This window comes from Lolium perenne, chromosome 5 (genome assembly GCF_019359855.2).
Source record: "Lolium perenne isolate Kyuss_39 chromosome 5, Kyuss_2.0, whole genome shotgun sequence".
Taxonomy (NCBI): domain Eukaryota; kingdom Viridiplantae; phylum Streptophyta; class Magnoliopsida; order Poales; family Poaceae; genus Lolium; species Lolium perenne.
Window position 1 is genome coordinate 194,671,170 of NC_067248.2, and position 11,477 is coordinate 194,682,646.

General features: G+C 42.4%; 1 long non-coding RNA gene across 1 annotated transcript; it reads right to left on the minus strand.

The window, feature by feature from the left end:
- Positions 1 to 1,758: 1,758 nt before the first annotated feature.
- LOC127301606 (uncharacterized) lies at positions 1,759 to 5,861 on the minus strand. The gene is made up of 3 exons (XR_007852247.2): positions 5,308 to 5,861; positions 3,229 to 5,187; positions 1,759 to 2,272 (listed from the first exon to the last, which is right to left on the minus strand). It is a non-coding gene; the product is annotated as an uncharacterized lncRNA (long non-coding RNA).
- Between the last annotated feature and the right edge of the window lie 5,616 nt (positions 5,862 to 11,477).

Below are 11,477 nucleotides of genomic sequence, written 5' to 3' on the forward strand. Positions count from 1 at the left end.
TTCTTGCTATACCCATGGAACTTCGGCTACTCTTTCAGTGTTGCATTGCTTGTCTTGTGCTATTGATAGGGTTCATGATAAGTGATGCCACATTCAAGAGTTGTTGTCATCTCCCACCTCTACCCGTTCATGATGAGTTATCGTCGAGGGCGACTCTTTTTCAAGTGGGGGGAGATGATGTAGCCCGACCTTCGGTTTTCGCCACATCATATGCATCGACGCCGACATGTCACACAAAGGTGAATCTTCTCCTTTATGCGTGCGTACAATTACCTATGTGGAATGGTATGCTACTTCATCCTCCATCATATGACCATGACAGGAATACATCGCCAAGTACGAAGGAAGTGGAGGATGCCATGGATGCTCGAGGACTCAAGGCCGAGGTCGTGGAAGCATGGAAGAAGCTCCAGGCGCAGCTACACCGGAGTCGCCGGCCTCGCCAACTCACAACGGAGTCTCCGGCCCATGAAGATCAAGACCGGAGTCTCCGGCCTACATACACGAGAGTCTCCAGACTATGTGAAGCGCTAGCCACAAGTCAATTAGGGCCAAGGCCCATGTACCCCCTTCTATGCCTAAACTACCCCTCCTTAGTGGCTCCCTATATATAGGCTCCCACCTCCCCCTTCATGAGGTTAGGGTAGATGAACTAGAATTTGGCTCATGCCTCCACCATCCCTTTGGGATTAGGGAAACCCCCTCCTTAGATTATCATATCTATTGTATCAAGGCACTCCTTATATGATTAGTCTCTCACACTTGTGATTCTACCACCGGTCTCTCACTCGTGTGATTCCACCGATCGTATACCGATCTTCCTCTCGGGGATTCTACCGCGTGTCTCTCCCTTGAGAGATTCTATCGGGATAGTGGTTCGGGCTATCGGGAGTAAACCGGAATTGTATCGGGTTGGTGTGTGTTTGCGTGTGTTCATCGTGTTCATTGCCGTGTTCTTCGTGTTCTTCCTCTCCCCTGCCTTTCCCTCGGTCAATTCGTGAGATCGGGCAACCCACGTGGCCTTAGGTCGCATCAAGTCCGGTGATGCTCAGAATATTATTTTGAGCACCGGTTTCAGAATAGTGTGACCCTACCTCTATATATATATATATAGACGCGCTATTTAACTCCCAGGGAGCAGAATATTATTCTGCACCCGGGTCGAACAATGCTCCAGTCACCAGCCAAGGCATCCGCGTCCCGCACCTGATCCCGCGTGTTGTAAGAAAACTGCATCGCCCTAAGAAAATTACGTTCAAAGCCTGAGCGGCGGAACTGCCCCACGCGGCCACGACCAGCGCGTAAATCCCTGTGGCGTGAGAAAACAGCATGCGTCGTAAGAAAATTACGTCTTCGTGCCAAAAGGTGTAACGCTACCCTTCGTAATGTGCACATCAGGTAAAAGAAAGTAGGTCCAACTTAATGCGATAATTAAGGCCAGCTCCATGAGCCATCAACCATATTAAAATACTGTCAATCTGTGCAAATCGACATTAGAAAATTGTAATTCCGTGAACGTAAGAGAATTTAACTTTAGCAATTGCCCTATGTTTATTTGTGGAAATAATCTACAGCTTTTTTCCAAGCAACCTTTAGTAGCTCTACAAAAAAAAAAACTTTTGATCTGCTAGCAAGATAGAGGTCTTCTAAAATTGGCCAACATAAGAATTCTGAGAACCAAAACTTGTACATCGGTTCCCTCTTCCAAAGATATTATGATGTCACGCAAACGTCCAGCCACATCAAACATGGTAGACAGTTGGACAAAATAAAGGCAGTACAACAATTTAGGATACGTTTTGACGGACGACGCAAATACAACGATCAGATCATGACCAAGTGTACATTGCAGGGGCGGGGACACATGAATATTCAGCTATATACAGAAGTGGCACTTATGGCTAGAGAGATCTACTACGAAAAGAATACACAGGATATGGGTGTATACCCAGTAATTACATGTGAAGCTACTTAGTGTATATGCAATTCAAGTCAGAGATAACTATAGCTCACGCATAAGTCATGTTAAACCCTGACAAAAGAAACTGCAGCTTCATATCACTTTGCGTACCACCGTCTTCCTTCACATCAGCAGATGCACAAAATGGAAATTCATTTGACACTCAATGGAGGGGGACATATGCAGCAGTAGGTGGGTCAAATCCAATTGTAAATATACCCTGTTTCTTCCATGCCCAACAACGCTCAAAGATACCCGAGGTGGGGTCATCCAGATCAGTAACATGCTTTCCCAAAACATGCCAATGAGTAGCTGCACAAGGAAACGAAAAACACATAACGTACCTAAGGTATTTTATAAGAGAAATTTCAGTAAAATTTTGCTGCACCACATGCACCTTGTTCATTACATAAAAGGTCAAAACTTACAATGATACAAATAATTGCTATATATTTTTATTAACAGAGGTTGCTTTCATACACCAAGACAAGGCAATTAACAATACATAACTCCAATTAAAAGACGCAGAGTTTAAACATCTACATTAGTTTAAACCAGCACACCTCAAAAGGTGTAAAATATGCTAGTGTTGCCAAAATATTTAAATACACCGGTACATGGGACCTAGCTACTGCTGAACTACAAAATTCAGAATATAATCTTCCAATACAGATAAATAGATTGAGTTGTACAGAAACTGTCATACGATTCCGTACTTTATTACCCAAGCAATCTATAAACTGATGCACGTGAAGACATGACATCCAGATTCAGAATTTAGTTAATTGATAAGCTTCTAGTCCAAAATAAATGAATTGATAAGCTAAACATAAATTAGCAAATGAAAATAATAACATAACCTTAGCTCAAAAAAGGCACGATGGATCAAAATGTTACATCTCGCACAATAAGAAAAACAGCTAATGGGAAAAAACAGATGCAATGGATGAACAGCCCGAAAACCCTTTCCCCATGGATACTTATCACATCATGCATATGAATCCTGCTCAGTGTCAAACACAAAATCTGACTCTGTCTCATAGTGTTGTAATTACTAGGCATACACAAATATTGGTACTTTAACATAGAACCTAGCTGAGCATGCCCACTAGCACTAGATTGGAGACACCGTTGCAGTCAAGAATTTAAAAAGATGCACAATTACTTATCTCAGAATTCATCTCTTGTAGCAACAATTATTACGTCGAGTAAAACTTAAGAATTACGAAGCAATATGATGCAAAACAGGAGAAAGAACCGTCACTTACTCATCCAGATTGGTAGAGATGGAGCGAAGAAAGAAGCAGCAAGTGCCGTACCCTGGTTGCAGTCCGATTATATCGGTAAAGAAGAACATGATAGAAAAAGATTGCACCCTCCAAGCAGCCTCCCGCCACTGTTGAGATGATTTAAATCACTAACAATACAGGGCGGTGCTTGTGCCGTGGAATAACGAAATATACAATGAACTCTGTATATTTGTGAGTGAAAACGCCAGGTAATTGCAAAATATATTCATTTAAGATGGCTTGGTCGAAATCTAGCTCAACTCAAATAAAGATGGTGTGACAATGCAGTACATGAACAATAATTTTTTTCAAGTATAGATTAAGAGTAAAAGATAATTAAGCTTACAAGGGTTGCAAAATATTTTTTCAGACATATTATATAGTTTTGATTATAAACATACAGACCAAACAAGATAAACACTTCAAGTGAAACAACGTATCAGAAAACTGAAACAAAGCACATTTATGGGAAGGATATAAGTCATCACACAAGCATAAAAAACTATGTATGAGCTTAGTTTAATTCATAATTCGTAACCACAATGCATTTCATAATGCCATTAAATAACCAGTAAAAAATGCTTTCAATTTGGTACTTTCACATAGAACCTAGCTAATCGTGCCCACTAGCACTAGACTGGAGCCAATAAATAAAAATTATGCAGAAATAATTAGCTCAAATTCACTTTTTACAGCATCAAAATTACGTCAAGTCAAACTGAACAATTACGAAGCGAAAAAAGGATGCACAATGGAAGAGAAAACCCGTTATAAGTAAACTTACCGCTAAACACAAACCATCAAACCAAAATGCGCAAACGAGTCTCTATGGAAAGCTTGAAAATTGAAATATATTTGCAATTTGTTTTTTTAAGAGCATATTTGCAATTTGCACTTAGGGACTAACTCGAAATTATGGACGCAATAAGCGAAGCTCGCTGCACGAAAGCATTACTACTAACAGATATCTGAAGCTGAAATTATAAATAATAGATCATCATGCACACTTCTGATTGCCGATTGCACCCGTCAACCACTTGCCGCTGAGAACGACTGCTATCTCTCCTCGGTTTTCCATTTATTGTTATGTAGAGTGTGGGAATTTTACCATGTATCCATGTTGTTATTGTAATGAAACTGTTCACAGATACGTGTATTTGAGGATTATGGCATAGGCTATGGTTTGTTTATGTAATTTTCATGCGTACTGAATAATGAAAGCCAAGCGCTGCAACTAAGGGGTGATGTGTTGAAAATAGTAGGAACGAGAATTCTGTATTTCACGATGAATGCAACATCAGAGAAATTTCAAAGTGCAAGTTCAGTAGAAATGACAAAACCCAAGCTTGGGTTGAAGGATTGGACTAGGTGCTAATGAAGAAGGCAGAAATATACGACTCATGTAGCATCAGGTGCAAGAAGAAAGTATTCTGCGACCATTTAGGATTCTTTCATATTTCAGATTGGAGTCAAGACATTATCTCTTCAAAATCCTAGAATATCATCTGGATAATTTCCTTACTATCAGCTGGATTTCAGTTTTGGTGATAATATAATGCATTCATTTCAAGAAAAAAGTAAGGAAGTGTGATGCATATTTAAATGTACAAAGCAGCTTAATCTGCAGCTTCGGCGATTGAAGCTAACCACTAAGCAGGAAATTTTTGGGGGGCCAAAAATAATTTGTTAGTTTTGATCCCTGTCGTCATATCTCGTAATTAACATCCAAAATTTAGTGAAGTTATGAACGCATTGACAAATCCATGTAGTGCAACATAAAAGAATAAATCACAGGAAGTGCAAGAATGCTAACTAGAAGAAAATAAATGGAAATGAGAAAAATTTGCCCTTTTGATTCCAATCCGTACTCCTCCAGATCCAACCGGTTGAACACTTCACCTCCAAACGGCCGCCAGCACCGGTCATAGCCCCTGTTGCCTGGAAAAAGAGAGGATTGCAGGAATACTGAGAGATGGAAACAGATTCACTAGCGAGACCCAATTCTATCTAGAACGGAATAGCTGCGCACAGGCAATCGAAGAAGTGTGGGCACCATACCTTAATTGGAGACTCACGAGCGTATTCCAGCCATCGTCAATCTCACGCAGGGCTGAGGCCGTACACCGCGATGCCGAGGCCGCTTGCAGCGCCGTCCGCAACCACCACCCGCAGAGCTTTCCGAAGAAGATGCCGAATCAGTACTTTGCCACCACCCGCGGATCAGCACGCCGCCGATTCAGCCGGCTAACCACGGCGCCGCCGATTCCGTCGAGGAAACCAGAGCGGAGAGCACACTCAACCACCACCCGCCGAGCTGTCCGACCAAGATGCCGAATCAGCCCTTTGCCACCACCCGCGGATCAGCACGCCACCATTGCCGCCGATTCAGCCGGTTGACCACGGCGCCGCCGATTCCGTCAGCCGACCACAGCGCCGCCGATTCCGTCGAGGAGACCAGTGCGCAGAGCGCACTCGCAGTTTACCCGCTCGCCACCAGCCGCTCGCCCCCTCGCCGCTGCAGCGCGCAATTTCAACTGCTCGCCGCCGTATGGGACGATGGAGAAAAAAGGTGAGGTGACGGGGTTAGTGGGCACCTCCCAAACCCCACGACCGAATTAATGAAAAAGTAAAAAAAAAATGACGTTCGGTGGTGCGAGTCACACGGTTCGATGGAACAGGTCGTGGTTCGGCTCAGTCGACCGATCCGGGAGTAGAATAACTTATTCTATATATATATATATAGGGTCGCACTATTTTGCAACCGGTGCTCAGAATATTATTCTGAGCACCACCCAACCGGCCAACCCTATAAGGATCCGACTGAGCGGGGAAAAAAAACCCCACCTCCCGCACTATCTCTCCACAGACTCAACCCGACTGGTTCTTCCCCAACCTCCCCCAATTCCTCTGCCGCCATGGCCCTCCGAGCTTCCGCGCTGCGCCGCGCCACCGGCGCAGCCCTCGGTTCTCCCGCTACCGCTGCCCGTGGTGCTACTGCAACTACCACCCCAGAGTTCTCGCGCCGCCGCCCTAGCTGCTACCGCCATGGCCGCCCCATGGTTATCTGACCGCCGCGCTTCCCCGCTGTCCTCCTACCCCACCGCAGAGTATTTCGCGCGCCACCAATGGGAGTTCCGTGCATCGCCTCCGGAAGGTCCGGCAGCACCCGGCGCGGCCGCCCATGCCTCCTCCATCCCAAGGTCGATCTCCTGACCACGAGCCCTTCATGCGTCACGCCGTGCGGGCTCGCAGTGTTGCTCCCTACGGCGATGCCCCGCATCCCTTTCCTCCCTGCGGTTTTGCCTGGGCGCGGGCGGCCACGACCGTGAGTCCACGAGCTGGGCTTTTGCTTTTGCTGCAAAAATCGATTGCGTTCTGCAGCACATGTTTACTGAGAAAAGAAGTACATGTAAGAAGAAATTTGGAGGTGCGTTCACTAGAGCATATCACGCCATTCTCCTGCCACGGCCTCTGCTGGCAGCAGCGCTCCCTCGCCGCTCGGCGGACGCGGGTGTAGCAGTACACCTCGGTACGGTGCCCGGCTCACTCAGACTCAGCGCCTCCCCATGGCGACTTGCTGCTCCTATGGTTATTTTTTCTGAACTATGACGTTTGGCCGCAGCTCGGGGCACATGATTAAGCACTTGCAACCAATTGTGTAAGAAAATGCAACCAATATTGATTTAGGAAAAGCAGGATCTTGTGCGTATTATTCAGTTCAGTAGTGACAGATCCTAATGCATTCAATTTTTCTTGCGCGTATTATTCAGTTTAGTACTGACAGATCATAATGCATCTCTATCTTGGACGTACCTTTGCAGCTGCAACTCAACAGAAGTGCAAGCTTGTTTGTTTTCCTCAGTGATTTGATCTAGCCAAAGATAGCCACTCCTTTCTCTTTGGAATAGTAGATGATACTTGTTCCGTACTTTGTATTTTCTACTACTAATCTTGCTTCTTGCCGCGTTGCGACAAGCTAGCAATGTTGACGTTACGCTGGTCCACTCGCCGCGCAACCGGCAACCGCCCCGACCCCTCAACCACCGCCGCCCCGTCCCGTTCAACCAACATCGTCGCCTCTCCAGCAACTGACGCCGCCAGCTCCTCCCAACCCCATTTGTATTTCTGAGTGACGATGCTTTACCCCTCAAAGTCACCGCATGGCCGCCAGCCCCCCAGTGACGATTCCTAGCCACACCAAGTCCCTGGCGCCCCAGCTCTGCTGCCACGGGAGTCCTCTGCTGTGAGGTTGGGTTGACCTCCATGGACGTGCACGGTCTTGATTTTTTTGACGTTTTCCTTTTGATTGCTGATTGAATCAATCAAGATGATCATGCACATATTACCATTGTTGTTGTATATTTCTCTGATATAGGGAAGAACACATGATGTGTAAGAAGCAGTACAGGCTTTTTATACAGTAAGTACAAGTGAAAATTTGCGACCTGCATTTCCCACATCCTTCTAACCTGCCGTGCATCCACCTTTGTACTTTACTGGCACGGCCTTGGGAGTTGGGAGTAGAGCTGAGGCGCCGGATGTCATATTGGAGCCTGGAGGAAACGGCTCGGTTGTCGTCCACTGCAGAAGTTCGTATACTCTTAACGGCGCATTACATATTATTTGTGTCACGCAGTTCATGCCACGAGTAAAAGAACAAATTGTAAATATTTATTTCCCTACAAATATACAAAAATTGTTCTGATAAGTACAATAATAGGGTTAGAGAAGTACAATTATCCGTCCCAAAAAAAACAAAATAATCTAGTCATCCAGAGTGAAGGTCAAATACTTGTGGTTGAGAAGTACAACTATTTGGCGCGAGCAATGCACCTACTTCATATAGAAAGTACTAGAAAACCAATGTAAAAAAACAAAATAATCTTGTTATCCACGAGGAAGTTCCACTACTTGGCGCTGAGAAGTACAAGTATTCGACACGAGCAACACCTTCTTAATATATGAAGTACAAGAAAACCGAGAAAATCCAAATGTACAAAAAAATATAATCCGGTCATCCGCGATGAAGTTCAAATGCTAGACACAGATAAGTACAACCATTTAACACGAGAAGTACAATCAGTTATTATAGGAAGCAAAAGAAAACCAACAAAATCCAAATCTAGAAAAAACATAAAAAAATCCCGTCATCCGTGAGGAAGTTCAAATAGTTGATGCTAAGAAGTGCAACCATTCAACGCGAGCAGTAAACCCGCTTAATATAGGAAGTACAAGAAAACAACAAAATCCAAATGTACAAAAAACAAAAATAATCCCGTCACCCGCGAGGAAGTTCATATACTTGAAAATGAGAAGCACAACAATTCGGCACGAGGAGTACACCCACTTAATATAGAAAAGTACAAAAACCCGACAAATTCCAAATGTAGAAAAAACAAAATAATCCCGTCATCTGCGAGGAGGCACGTGCAGTGATTCCGAGAAGTACAGGCGGAGACAACAGGAAGTACACGCAATAATTACATGAATTAAAATTGTTCAAAGAAAAATACTCCCACCTAAGTTCACATAGGAAAAAACAATAATAATCCCATCACCCGTAAAGAAGTTCATATACTTGACAATGAGAAGTACAACCATTCAACACGAGCAATACACCCACTTAATATAGGACGTATAAGAAACCCCACAAAGTCCAAATGTAGAAAAAACAAAATAATCCCGTCATCTGCAAGGAAGTACGAGCAGTGATTCTGAGAAGTACAGGCGGAGACAACAGTAAGTACAAGCGGTAATTACATGAAGAAAATACCCCCACAAGTTCACATAGCAACATTGTGAAGTTCAAATATTAAGATCCGGGAAGTGCAGAATCTCTGAAAATAGAATATAGGGACAATCTAACATTATCATTTTGAAGCACACATGCTAGTTTTTGTAAAACACACTAGTATCAAAACATTTTCAGAAAGTACAACCACGAAGGCCAAGCAGTACAAGGACATGTCGTGGGAAGTTTAGATGCACGTGGTTGTGCTGAGAATTTTGAGTGGCCATGGACCTCAAACGAACGCCGTATGAGAAACTTATAGTCATAAAACAACGACGAGAAGTACAACCGCATTTCCCTAGAAGTGCAAGTTCGTGTCGAGGGAAGTTCAATGCTCTGTTTTTACGGGGCGGAAATCTATTGTTCAAATCTCATCGATTGGATCACCAACCACTTCAATCATTGTCACCAAAAGCTTTATATGGTAGAGTATATGTCTAATTTCATTACCTACAACATTTTACAACAAATAAATGGATCTAATCTATTAAATTCAAATTGTTATCCCACAAAATATACCGGAAACATGATTTCAAAACTTTTAAAATTACTTTCAAATCGTTTGGAGTTGGCAAAAATGGTAGATACAAAAAAGATGCGCCATTTTAAGGCCTTTCCAATCGTATATCATTTGCATTGTTTAAATATACCGCATGAAAATCGCGGGGAAAATCATTCGGTGCCCGTCACATAAAACAGGCGGATAGTAATTCGTGTTATTCTATTAAACTGTAAGGAATTAGAGTAAACAATTGGAATAAGAAAGTTGCGCCTAGTCCATAGCTTTCCAACGCCATATCATTTGCATTATTCTGATATACGGTTGAAACAAATCATCCAAATTATTGTCCGCTCATTTTTTGAGTATGTTCGAATTTCGGTATTTTCAAAATTGTTCAAAAACTGTGAGGATTTTGAAAAAACATAAAACATGAAAAGGTTGCGCAATTTCATAGCAACGTACAAACTTCATCCTTAATTTTTCATATGTTTCTTTTAATGTGGAGTGAATGTGCACCCTCAAAAATATGGCGAGGAGAAGTACACCCATTCCACATGAGTAGTACAACCCACTTAATATAGAAAGTACAAGAAAACAGACAAAAAACAAATGTAGAAAAAATAAAATAATCCCGTCATTTGAGGAGAAGTTCAAATGCTTGACGGTAAGAAGTACAACCATTCGGCACAATACACCCACTTAATATAGAAAGTACAAAAAACAAAATAATCCCGTCATTCATGAGGAAGTTGAAATATTTGATGATGAGAAGTACAACCATACAACATGAGCAGTACAACCACTTATTGTAAGAAGTACAAGAAAACCGACAAATTTCAAATGTAAAAAAGAAAAACAATCCCGTCATACGCGAGGAAGTTCAAATACTTGACAATGAGAAGTACAACCATTCGACACGAGAAGTACAACCACTTATTGTAGGAAGTACAAGAAAACAGAAAAAACCAGAATGTACAAGAAAATAAAATAATCTCATCATCCGCGAGGAAGTTCAAATACTTGACGGTGAGAAGTACAACCATTGGACATGGGCAGTACAACCACTTATTATAGGAAGTACAAGAAAACCGATAACAATCCAAATATACAAAAAAAACAAAATAATCTCGTTATTCGCGAAGAAGTTCAAACACTTCAAGTTGAGAAGTACAACCATTCGACACAAGAAGTACACAAACTTAATATAGGAAGTACAAAAAGGCGACAAAATACAAATACACAAAAAACAAAAAAATCCCCTCATCCGCGGGAAGTACAATCAGGGATTCCGAGAGGTACGAGTGGTGATTGCAGGAAGTACAAGCGGTAACTACGGGAAGTAGAAAGTGTTTAGATAAAAAATTATTAATTTTTCTGAACGGTTTCGTGAAACCGCACCAAGAAGTAGAACCGCGTTGCCCGAGAAGTACAAGCACATGTCGAGAGAAGTTCAATGCTCTGTTTTTGCGAGGCGAAAATCTATTGTTCAAATCTCATTGTTTTGATCACCAACCACCTCAACCATTGCCACCCAAAGGTTTATCTGATAGATTAGGAGTCTAATTTCATTACCTACAACATTTCACAACAAATAAAGAGATCTAATGCATCAAATTCAAGTCGTTATCTCGCAAAGTATACCGGAAACATGATTTCAAAACTTCTAAAATTAATTTTAAACCATTTAGATTTGGCAAAAATGATATATATGAAAAAGATGCGCCTTATTTACACCTTTCCAACCGTATATGATTTGCATTGCTTAAATATACCGCATAGAAATCGCGGGGAAAATCATTCGGTGCCCGTCTCATAAAATGGGCGGACAGTAATTCGAGTTATTCTCTTAAACTATAAGGAATTAGAGAAAACAATTCGAAGATGAAAGTTGCGCCTAGTCCGTAGCTTTCCAACGCCATATCATTTGCATCATTC